The sequence below is a fragment of the Chaetodon trifascialis genome, chromosome 2 (genome assembly GCF_039877785.1).
Source record: "Chaetodon trifascialis isolate fChaTrf1 chromosome 2, fChaTrf1.hap1, whole genome shotgun sequence".
NCBI lineage: Eukaryota > Metazoa > Chordata > Actinopteri > Chaetodontiformes > Chaetodontidae > Chaetodon > Chaetodon trifascialis.
Genome location: NC_092057.1, coordinates 656047 through 668360, shown reverse-complemented (window position 1 = coordinate 668360; position 12314 = coordinate 656047). Strand labels below are relative to the sequence as shown.

General features: G+C 44.4%; 1 protein-coding gene across 2 annotated transcripts in view; it reads right to left on the bottom strand.

Annotated features, from left to right (window-relative positions):
* The window catches only part of LOC139339980 (voltage-dependent calcium channel gamma-2 subunit-like), a 366973-nt gene that overhangs the window by 167105 nt on the left and 187554 nt on the right, over window positions 1-12314 (bottom strand). The window lies entirely within an intron of this gene.

Genomic DNA, 12314 nt, shown 5'->3' with positions numbered 1-12314 from the left:
AGGGAACGTAAATTGACAGAATGAAATTTGAGCAGGTGATGAAAGAAAACCGTACACGTCAGAAGCAATTAAATGCAACAGTGGAGTGAAAAAGGGAGGAAACTCAAACGCATTAAGGCCACATAAACAAAACAAATGAAAGCTAACAAATGACAAAAAATAATGGAAAACTGGATAATAATAGCACTCAGAAAACAAGTGCATGCCCAAAGCTTTTAAATGTATTTGTGCTCACTTTGTTGCCCATTAAAAATAACAACATGCTGCACTTAAGCTAAGTACCGTCAGCGATCAGCCCAATTAACTCAACTTTTATAAGACTGCTGGAAACAACAGGCCAGTTTAGGCTGTTTCTCCTAATTCTATCCAACAAAAACAATCAGCAGCCGTAAATTCTCTTTCAATTATCCCCGCTGAGTGTGAAACACCAACGTGAATAGCAGCATATGAGCACAGTCATGGTAGCATGCGAGCACGGCAGTGCTCAGCCTGAGTGTGTGTGTGTGTGTGTGTGTGTGTGTGTGTGTGTGTGTGTGTGTGTGTGTGTGTGTGTGTGTGTGTCTAAGCACCTGACAGATAGGGTTTTCAAACTTGACGGGAACAGGGGGTAGATCAATCCCATCCCTTCCAAACACTACACTTAAATATAAGAAATGAGACGCAGAGAGTGCGACCATTCATGTAAACGAATGCTATTCATGCTATTTTGGCCGGTATGTTAGACCTCAGAGTGACACAAACCAGAATCCTGTCAGCTGCAGGTTCAGCGGTCTCTGCTTTTTTGTGCACTGGCGATGCTTATCCATGACCCCTGAGTTCAATTGCTAAATAATTTCCTTGTTTGAGGTCAAGTTGAATTAATTATCCAATGAGAACTAGAAATCTTTTTCCGTTTTTGTTGTAGCGTGTTTATTTTCCTGTCAGATTAGGTAAAGTTTTCCAGAGTAGTACACATGGCAGCCACTCTGTGCACACCTGTACGATCTCATGCAGTCCAGCACAGCAGCGCTGCTTCCACATCTCCCTTTGCTAAGCTCTTAAAGTTCAGTTTAATATCTGACAGTAACAACAAACACTGAACACACTAAAAGACACTGAGTTAAAATGGACTCAGTGTGGGGTCAGTGCAGCACTGCTGAAATACTGGGTTAAAAAGTACAAATGGGTAGAAAAACACCCAGTAAGCCAACAGTAATATAAAAATAAAACCAACGCTGGGTTAGAACAGTCAGAGCATTTCAGTGTGGTTCTTCAATGTGGAACCAGCTGTAGATACTTTGTATATATGTATAACTGTCAGGAAGTGGAGGAAAAATTACAATATTTCCCTCTGAAACGTAAATTGTGCTTTAGTACAGTACAATGTTAGATGGTACAGGTGTACCTAATAAAGCGGCCACTGGGCGCTGATGGCCTCTTACTCTTCTTCTTTGGGGTCTGACAGGTTGTAGGCCTCGCTGGAGGCTTCAGCTGCACGAGTGCAGCGCTCTCTGAAAGATATCATATGTTTTTAATGCTTTGGTGTTATAAATCATTTTGATGAGCTTTCATACAGTAGCTGCTGTAGCTTGTGACAGGGGACGGAAATTACCATTGTTCCAGCAAAGGAGCATGCACAAGGTCTCAAATAAAAGTCACTGTGATCAATTCCTCATATACGAGATTAAGGAAGCATGAAAACCCTGATGCACAGCATGGAAAAGGTTAAAGATGAGCAACTCATCGACTGTAAGACAAATTCACCCAGCTCCTCCAGCCCAGGCTCCTGACGTCTTTAAGGCTGTGCTCACAATGTCAACACAGGACCAAAAGTCCAACACCTTCATACTGACAGATCTGCTGGAACAAAGGCTGAGAGGCCGAAAGCTGCAGACAGACTACACCTGGATAACAAGCGCCACGTCTGAAGCAGAGTACAGAGGAAGAGCAGAAGACGCTGGGAGCAGTAAAAAAGGAAAAAACGAGCATAACCTCTGATCTTTTCTAACGATCCAAAACTAACACGCTAATAATATTCCACTGTAAAGATTTACAGCTCAGCAGATACAGAAACAGAGAGAATAGCATGTTTGCACCACGAGGCCTCTGTCGTTCAGCAGTTATGTAACTGATCAAGAAGAAGGGAAATTGGAGGGTGGGGCTGGCATGGTTGAGGGAAGCTCATGATAAATGTTATGAGACTATGAAGACAGGTTAAAGACTGTTTTATTTAGGTTTGGGAGTTTGAAGGCTGAGCCCCGCGGCTAACAGCTGTTTTCAGGGCTGACTGAACTGAAGCCTGTTTGCTCGTAGATTAGAAACAGGAAGCAGGCCAGAGAGCCGAGGCAGCGCTCTCCTAATTACAACCACATGACCTCTGACCAAACTCATCTGTCACAGGGAGACGGGAGGGCTGGACGGAGCGAGAAACGAGCAACGGGGGAAGGAAGAGGAAGCAGGTAGGAGCTTTATGGCAGGGAGAAATGACAACAGTGGACTTGAATGGAAGTGTGTAGCAGTTCAAAAGGCACGACCCAGTTCCTGACAGTTCCTTGAAATCACAAAATTACAACTCCTTAAAAAGCAAAAACCCCCAAGATAGAAATCTCAAAAATCTACAGTTTCTACATCCACAATCGGCCGCTGCTGCATAAACAGAGCAGACAGGAAGGCGTGCTGAGCGGCAGCCAACTCCCCTTCAGATGCCCTCCAAAGAAAGCAACAGCATGTCTGAGGGTGGGAGAGCTTCACCCCTTTCAGAGCTGCAGAGTGTGTGTGTGTGTGTGTGTGTGTGTGTGTGTGTGTGTGTGTGTGTGTGTTACCTAATGGAGACACATTGAGGTCATTCTCAGTTTTGTGCTGGCACCAGTCTGCAGCTGTTTTTTTGCCTCACGCTTGACAGTAAGCGATTTTTTCTTGGCGTGCTGTTTGAACTGAGAGAAATGTTAAATCTTGAGATTATCTGGCGACAGTTCTCAGTGACTTCCAAACAGGTTGTGCACCTTATCTTTATTCAGTAGTAGTGTCATTGAGGTCAAGGTCTTTTTGTAAGACAGAAGTGCAGAAGACAAAAGCACAGACAGAAGACACACAGCGGACGTAGACGGACACACACAAGCACGCACATACAAACAACAGCAGAGAAAAAGGATGTCTCTAAAAAGGTCTCAACTTAAAAGCTCAAATTCATAGAATAGGATGAGACTATCAGGGGTTAGCCAGCACTGGAGACTCCTCTCATGAACTGCACCTTAAGATTTGAGACCAGATGTGATGTACTGAGGCACTTTATGGGAGACACTATAGACGAAAATGATTAGTCTGTGGGGACTCACAGGAGCAACTAAAGACTGGGAAAGCTGCTCCAGAAACACCTGTTTGGATCATTCCACAGGTAAACAGGTTCAGTGGTAACAGGTGAGAGAGAAAGGGGCGTCCTGGAAAGACTCAGTCGATCATAGAGGATGGAGCGAGTTCACCACTTTGTGAACACATGATTGTAGAAAGGTTTTCATACATGAAAACAAAGCTGCCATGTGCCAAAGCTGCAGTTCCTCGAATGGCCACTCGAGGCAGGCTCCATAGACCCCCGTGTTAAAATGCTCAACTTTGCAGGAGAAATAAACATGTTTACAGCCTTGTACACAAAAAACATGTTCGATCTTTAAAGCTAATTTCCCCATTAATGACGACAGTACAGTGCTGAATTATTTTTATTTTAGTTTTTTATTTATTTGTTTATTCAAACAGGTTAAAAGAAAAACAAAATAACCAAAAAAACCAAAAACAAATTCTAATATAAGTCATTGAGTGTAATGTAGGACACAGTGATGAAGTTGTGCCTACATACAGTAACACATCAGTAAACATGCACGATGCACTTCGAGTCCCTTCAGACGTTTCAGAATGTGTTAGGATGTCGTACAGCGACAGCCATGACGTGAACGTATGATCTTAATACTGTACAAGGACAAACATTACAAAGACTCAAATCCACTTTACATAACACTATACGTCACATCGTGGGGCTCAGACAGGAGGGATGGCAGGCAGAGCGTTGACACCAGCGTCCACGTTCACAGCCGTAAGAGATCAGAGCACTCAAACTGGGAGCTTCACAGCTCTGGAAGCAGCTCACACAGAACATCCACATGCTTTGGCAATTCCAAATATGAAACATTTGTGTTTTTGTGTTTCAATCAAAGAAGTTACACCTAACATTAACTTCAAGGTTAAGAATGAAATTTAATCAGAAGACTGCAATCAAAGTGTCTCTGCAATCCTTAAAGGCGACAGTGAATGATGTGATCTAACTGGCGTCCTTTTCACGTCTTCCTCGCAGTGTGACTCTCTGTCTCTCCCTCATCACTCACTCTTCTCCGTTTCCCTTGTAAAAGCCTCACTACCTAATAATTGGGTAATGGCTCTTTGGAGAGCGGTGCCAGAGTGCTGCTGGGTGAGTCAAATATGCGGGGGGGGGGGGGGGGGGTACATGGCACAGCCAGACACTCCTCCATGCTCTGTTGGCTTTATTTTATCTTGTGGTGAAGGTCACGAGTTGAGCGAAGACGAGCGGATTCAGTTCTGCGCAAATGAGCCGAAATCTCGTCCTGAGCCAGCAGAGCAAGCCGGTCGATGGAGGACAGAGGCAGCGAGAGTCATTCAGAGCATGAATTAAACTTTTAATGACAAAATCTGGAGTCTATTCATGCTCAGCTCTGCTGCTGCAAAGTTGGTGCTGTTCGGCGCTTGCGTGAACGATGTTGGATTTTATATTTCTGAAGAACACAATGATGGCATTCAGCGTTTCGCTCTCTCTTTTCCTCGGATTATCTGTTGATGACATTTGGCTTTCTGTAAGTTCCTTACCACAATACTCTAGCCTGAACTTTACAATCTGAAAGACATTATCATGAAACTGCAGTTCTGCAGAGTGCTGAAGCCTCACAGCTCCACCAACAATCCAGTTTCAAATAACTTATCAAATCCGAAAACTTTAGAGTCCCTCGTCACAATTAATTAGGTTTAGTTTTCAAGCTTTGCAAGTAAATAAAGGTAAAAATAGCATGTCTGGCATGTCAGAAAGGTTTGGCCCCCCCTCACCTGGTTTGACAGCGCACCATAAAACACCATGTTTTGTCTTTGGCCTTACTGATTACTTCTTGCGTGTCAAGCAGGCTGTGAAAGTCCGAGTCGAGGTGTGATCTCACTTAATCTGTGAGCAGGAAAATGTTGTGCTGTCTGATGCCAGGACTCTGCTGATCAGCAGCTGCACAACGCTGCACTGCATGACGGCATTTCTGTAAAATCCCATTTTAAACTTCAGTGAAAACAATTCTAAGGATTTCTGGAGGACATAAGTTTCTCCTCGGGCAGATGTAGAGCTGGAAAAGGAAAACGCCTCGTCGCTCTGATTTATCTTTCTATCAGAGGCTTATTCAGGTTGGTTTTCTGAGCCAGAGAAGACAGCTGATGGTGCAATCCTGGAGGGGATGGATAAGGTTTCTCCTCTGATCCAAGCCCTGATCTGCCCCGATGCTCTCTCTGGGCTAAAAGAGCAAAATGCCGACTCCTAAACACAGGCCCCAGGTCAGAGCTCTTATCTGCTCCCTGCACAGTGTGCGCTGTCGAGCTGGGAAAGAGCTGATTCTCTGGCCAACACCTGAAGACATTTTCTGTGTCAGAGTCTGCAGGGGGGGGGGGGGGGGGGGGGGGTCATATGAGGGTAATTATGCTTCATCAAATTAAAAGTCTCATTTGTGAAACACTGAAAGAGGACAGAGAGACCCTCACGTGATGTTCTCCTCTCACGTTCTTCATCCTGTACGAACCTGCCGTGTCTGTCAGGTGTAGTCCCAGTGGAAATTACCTGCCTGAGGTCTTCTGATGACAGTCCGCTGTGAATCTGCGGCTCAGTGACTCGGGGCGTTTGACTCTTGTGCAAGTATTTAATATTTCGATTGGAAGATGATGGAGGCTGTAGTGTCAACACACAAAGCTCATCCAGGTGCTGAGCACAGAAACACATTCAGAGACGGACCATCAAATCAGTCCATTCACTTTCTGTCCCTGGTCCAGCTCTGCCTCACTGCAGCAAAAGGCTGAAACAATCTAGCCTCGAGGTCATTTTCCTGGGGCTTCTCAAGCCACATGGGAAATATAATTCCTTCAGCATGTTCAGGCTCTGCCCCGGGTCTCCTCTTGTTGGCCGTACCCTGAATGCCTCCACAGGGAGGCGTCCTGGAGGCGTCTGGATCAGATGCCCGAATCGCCACAAACTGTGAATTTCTATGAGAAGAAGCAGCAGTTACACTCTGAGCTCCTCACCTTATCTTAAATCGTTGAATTAGTAAATCTGAGCGTACAGTAAATCTGTGAATGTGATGCAGTTCAGTTCTGTCACAGTCACATCGGTGATTTATCAGAACTTACTGTTTAGAAAAAGACAAAGTCCACCTCATGCAAGTGTAAAAACTAACTTATTTTGTCCTAATTTTTCCATTTGCATCAAGCTTTTCAAATGTGATATTTCAAAATGCATATAAAAACCTTGATGGAAACATGGCTAGTGACTGTAAACCAAGACTTAAACAGCTGATGTCACTGAGCTAAGCAAGCATGACTTCACTGTGCTCCAAATGTGACGGGTTCATACGCACATCACGACGTCCCCGGTAACGTCAGTGAAAATTAGGCAGTGATTATGAATGGGTTGGGCATAACTTATGGTGATGTCATTTTACTGTATCTTCATCATAGTCACGGAATATTAAATCAAAACAAGGCTTTTACAAAGAGCTTTATACACATTAATGCATTCGTACACACACTATGTATGAAAAGCTACAAATAAAGCTTCACATAAAGCCACAGTAAGCAGCTTTTCTCTGTCAGGCAACCCAGTGAGCTTCAGCTGGAGAAAAGCCATCTAGGTCTCCAGGCGATGGATTCCGCTTCATGTCTGTCACAGCCAGGCAATTTACGATCGTGGCCGACATCTCGCAAACTGTCAGCGCGCTGTTGCTGTAGGGGTGAAAGGTGGAAATGAATATAAGGACACACAGCTGGAGAGGAATATTTTATTTAGAGCACGGGGGCAAAGCCATCGAGTTCTTGTTCACGTCAAGCACAATTCAGACCGTAGACGCCCAGATGACTTTCCACTGGCTAATGATCATCATGACATGCAGTGTGTGGTTATTCCCACCCCGGTCCCCTTCTTTCTCAATCACACGCTCGTCACTCATCTCGATCAGCTTTGGAAATGGCAACTAGCCTGAAGGTCATTGCTATCAGAAAAGCAGCAGTGACTGAAGAAGCAGAGGGCGAGTCTGATGTGAAAGTAAGGCAACGTTAGCGCTGTGATCAAACTCAAAGCCCTACTGATGAAGAGACTGGTCCTCGTTTCTTCATCAACTACTCCTGGAAACTTCAGTCTTGCTGTTTTAACTGCTGCCTTTTCCTGCATTAGAGGGTGGACTCCCGTGAATTCGGCAGGTTTATCCGTTAAAAATGGGTTCAATTTGTGGCGTATCCCAGGCTCTGCCGGGCAGCTAATAAAAGCTGTCCAAATCTGTGTCAGGTTTAAGGCCTTGATTGTTTCAGGTGCCTGGTATTGTGCATGCTGGCTCACTGTCATGGCTCAGCAGCCTCCATTTGTCTACATTTGAATGGAACATCGTTACTGGTGTTACGTTCGCCTGTGTCTGCAGAAGCAACACATTTTTCTAAATCTCTGTTATTTCACCACATAAACGATAATTCCAGAAATCTAGAAATTTGCACCTTGTGAGTCGACACGTTTTTGAATGTGTTCTTATTGTGACAAACTAAAGCAAGACCAAGAGTTTGCAGCCATGCCAGCAGCTCTGCGAGGCCGTACGTAAGCACGTTGGTGCTTTGAGCAGAGTGCCACTGTTAGCATGCTAATGTTCTCACAATGATAAAACCGGCATGTTGATGTTCAGCAGGTGAAATCTTAGTGTAGTGTGCTGGCATGCTAACAATTACTGATTAGCACTAAACACGCACAGCTGAGTCTGATGGGAGTGTCATTAGTTTTGCAGGTATATGCTCAAAAAGCAGTGAAGTGATGGACAAAAAGACATATTGTCCTGATGAGGGAGCCACTACATTTCATGGTAATCCATTTAAAAACACACAATATTTAGATACAAATGGAAAATGTCAACCTGCTGCTGAAGGTGCTACAGTAAAAGTCAGGGCATCAGGAGTCAGGCGGTTACGATGTCTGGAAACCGTGAATGTCTGTGCAAAATATAGTGCCAATCCATCAAGTGGATGCTGAGATATTTCACTATGTGATTTGAACACTGGCCTCCCGGTGAGAGGAGGAGGATCACCAGAAGTCATTACAATTTATCATCGAGGAACCTTGAATATCCAAAGGACATTTTCTGGCAGTTTTCAAGATGTTTCACCTGAACCTCATGGTGGTGCTAAAGGAACCAGAGCATCCCTGGAGGATGTCCACATTTCATGCTGATCCGTACAACAAGCATTGAAATGTTTCTGTCTGGACCAGAGGAATGGACCACTGACCAACAGACTGATATTTCTAAACAGTCATGCCGCTAACGTGGCTAAACACAGCAGGCTCTCATAAAGATGATAGCAAACAATTTGAGCATTTCTGTTCATTGCTCTTACAGACGAGCCGACAGTCAACATTTTACAGAGATGAGCTCACAGTGCCCTCAGATGCAACATGTCTTTGTACATTCAAAGTTTCCTTCAAATGAGGGACTTGTGAGCTCATCCAGATCAGCTTTGCTTCAACGACCATTAGTCAGCCTGTCTGACCTCCTGCTTCATCTCCTGGCTTGGAGGAACTCAGTCTGCTCTGGCTGTGGTGCAGGACAACAGCCAGCCAGCCAGCCAGCCAGCCAGCCAGCCAGCCACAGCCACCACGCTGCCCGAATGTCCTGCTGAGGCTGTCACCAAGCCGAAGCACCCACAACACTGACACACACACACACACACGCACACACACACACACACACACACACACACACACACACACACACACACAAACAAGCCTGCAGGTACTCATTTAGTCATGCACACACTAACTCACACATCCACACACACAAAATGACGGGCTGTCTGGCTCCATTTTTTGTTTGCAAATTACAGAGTGGTTCGCCCTAGTTAGCCTGACCCCACCCCGAGCAGCTTTACTCACACACACACACACACACACACACACACACACACACACACACACACACACACACACACACACACACACACACACACACACACACACACACACACACACACACACACACACACAGCCATGCAATACAGGAGCAATACCCATCCATTCAGCCTGAGGCCTTCTATAATCTCTGCCATCCAGCTCTGCAGCAGCTATCCAGAGTTTTCCGTCTGCAGGAGGTTTATGTGAGTTATTATCATTAATGCTGACACACAGGGCCTCTGGCTCGCACCAGCACAGTTTTTCTTTCATTTCTGTGTCATTTCTGCTGAATATCAAGGTAAACGTTGGAGATGTGCAGGAGAGGCACTGCATGAAGGAGGGAACCACCAACAAAACCAGTTTATCTGGCAACGTGCTATGCAGTAAGTGGAAAGGCAAAGATCCACTGACAGCTGTGTGGCATGTATTAGAAGTCATTATTCAAAGGGATGAATGTGGAAGTGAATACCTTCTAGAGACATATATGGGATTGCAGTGCGGGATTAACCAGCAGTGTGAGAAATTTGAGCTGAACTTAACTTTAAAAAATGAGGTCGACGAAGATGCAATGGTGAGAAATGATTTGCTTTTCCAGTTCCAGTGAAGAAATGCTGAGAAGATCATTAATATGGCACAAAAGCACGTTTTGCATTTGTTTAACTGTTGACTCCATGATTACAAATACAAATACTGAATGCTGTTTGTCACAAGGCCGGCAAGCACTGTGCTTATTACGCTTTTGAGAATTTAGATACCTGCAGCCACAAGTGAGAGCATGAGAGTAAATAATCAGTCTCGGTTTTATTCAATCCAAATCATTTTATTAAATTCTGACTGTTTGCACAGAAGCTGCTGCACTCAGATCCCACTTGTGTGCTCAATGGACCAACACAGCAAGACACTCATCAAAATGCAGAGCAAATTACAACCTGGCATTTTATCCTGTTAATGCCTGCTATGTTTTGCTGGTGTCATGTTAAGAATTGAGGGTGGCACATTTTTATCATGCAGCAATGTGCAAAATCAGCTTTCCACAATTCATTAACATTACTGGGAAAATGACTTTACTATTACTAGTTACTCACTGACAAAGCAATTACATTACGTTCTGTAATCATCAGGAAATAGAAGCCGAGATGAACAAGGTGTCTGCATCTGGTGTGTGTGTTTGCATGCCATCGACAGCTGCATGGTTCACACACAAACTCTGAATGAAACCAGGTGATTCCTGACTGCAAGCTCACACAAACTATGAGCCACGAGGATATGAAAATGAGGCAACTTTGGCAGTGCAAGGAGAATATTCTTCCTCATTTAATGGATGCTAGCTTTCTCCTCTCATACCAAATCAAACAAAAGCCACACGTTTGGAACAGCATGGCCTCACCTCCACCTCTCAGGAGGAAACACACCACCTGACTGCAGGCTTTCCAGTTCACACCTAGCCTGTTTCAGCCAGTGCCACACCAAAGATGGTATGTGAGTAATCCAAACACACACTTTAGAAAGCATCAAACAAACAAACAAACAAACAAACAAACAAACAAACAAACAAACAAACAAAAGAAACTTCCAACAGAAAGGAAAACCCTTGACTTGGTTTGGCCCAGTGATGTCATCCATGACATCACCAATACCATAAAACCAGGACATGGTGGGTGGCCCCCTCCCAAAAAAATTATCCTCCATCTAAGTCTGAACAAAAGGACCAACGATATTCAAACCTGCAACATGAGAAAGGTGAAACTAACTCGGCTGTGTGTTCATCATGTGCTTTAGCAATGCTGAGTCTGAGCAAAACAACCACATGGAGGAAAAACAGTGTGAGACGAACATGTGAGGGACAAGAGGTGAGTAAAGGAGAGTTCTCACCCACTTTCTCACACTGACCTCCAGCCTGTGTCAACACCTCCCAGTCTGGTCTGTCACAGAAGAGCTCAGACAAACTGATCGACTCTGTGATCAGACAGCAAACAGTCTGACTCCCCAGACGTCCAAGCTCCCCACTGGGCTTCACCACAGCGGATCAGCTAGACCACACGTCATGCAACCCAGCGTGGAGATCCGTATATTTGATTTGGCAGATGCTTTTTACGCTGGATGACGTCCCTGATGCATCCCTCTCCATCTTTCCGGGCCAGGGGCTGGCAATCAGGCCGATGGGGAGCAACCCAGGGTTCAGTGTCTTTCCCAAAGGCGCTGACATGTGGACAGGAGGAGATGGGCATCGGTAGAGATCCGCTCAACCTCAAAATCCTCTCAAAATGTAATCCATTGCATTATTAGACATTACTCAAACCATGAAAAGCAGTCACTGTCATGTGTTACTGAGTAATGTTTTATCATCCAACAGTGTTCGTGAAGCACATGTTCAGAACATGTTAAAGCCTTGAATGACAACAGAAAGCTGCAAAAGATATTTCATGAAGGAACCCCTGAACAAATAGAAGCAAAGAACTGCTTCTTCCTGCTTTGCCTGCAGTAGCACCTCCACACTGTGACAGCCAGTAAAAATGACTTTCCCAAAGACACACGACCGAAGACGAGCAAGAGGAAAGAAGTAAGAGTACGACACAGCTGGAAGAAGCTGCCATAATTATAACAAAAGTGCATTCATCACACAACAACTGTGCCTTTGGGTGTCACATTCTAGTCAGTTTTAGACTAATTAGTATGAATGCAAGCGCTTTACTGAGCATCTTGGTGACATTTCAACTGTGCTGAGTTGAAAATGAAGCTGGTTTCTATTTGGTATCCAGGAGGAAAGACAGTTCAAAATCCTTTTTTTAATTCTAGTCTAAAAAATAAATAACTCAAAGCAAAAGTTTGGAACCATGACACTTTCACATTGCTAACTGTATTCTTTAGTTTAAAGAAAGTCATTTTTGTGATTATGACCACATTTGGTGCTGCAGACAGAATCACAGCAAACTGTCACAATGTCCTCTCAGATATTGTGTTGCTGCATTATAGCAAATAACATTTTACAATGTACAACGTGGCAAAAATGTTACATGCTGCGCCTCTCCGATCTACCACACAGTTCATCATCTGTCCTGCAGAGAAAATACTGTTTCTGTCTCCATTTTGGAGCCATTTCCTCCTTTTTAAT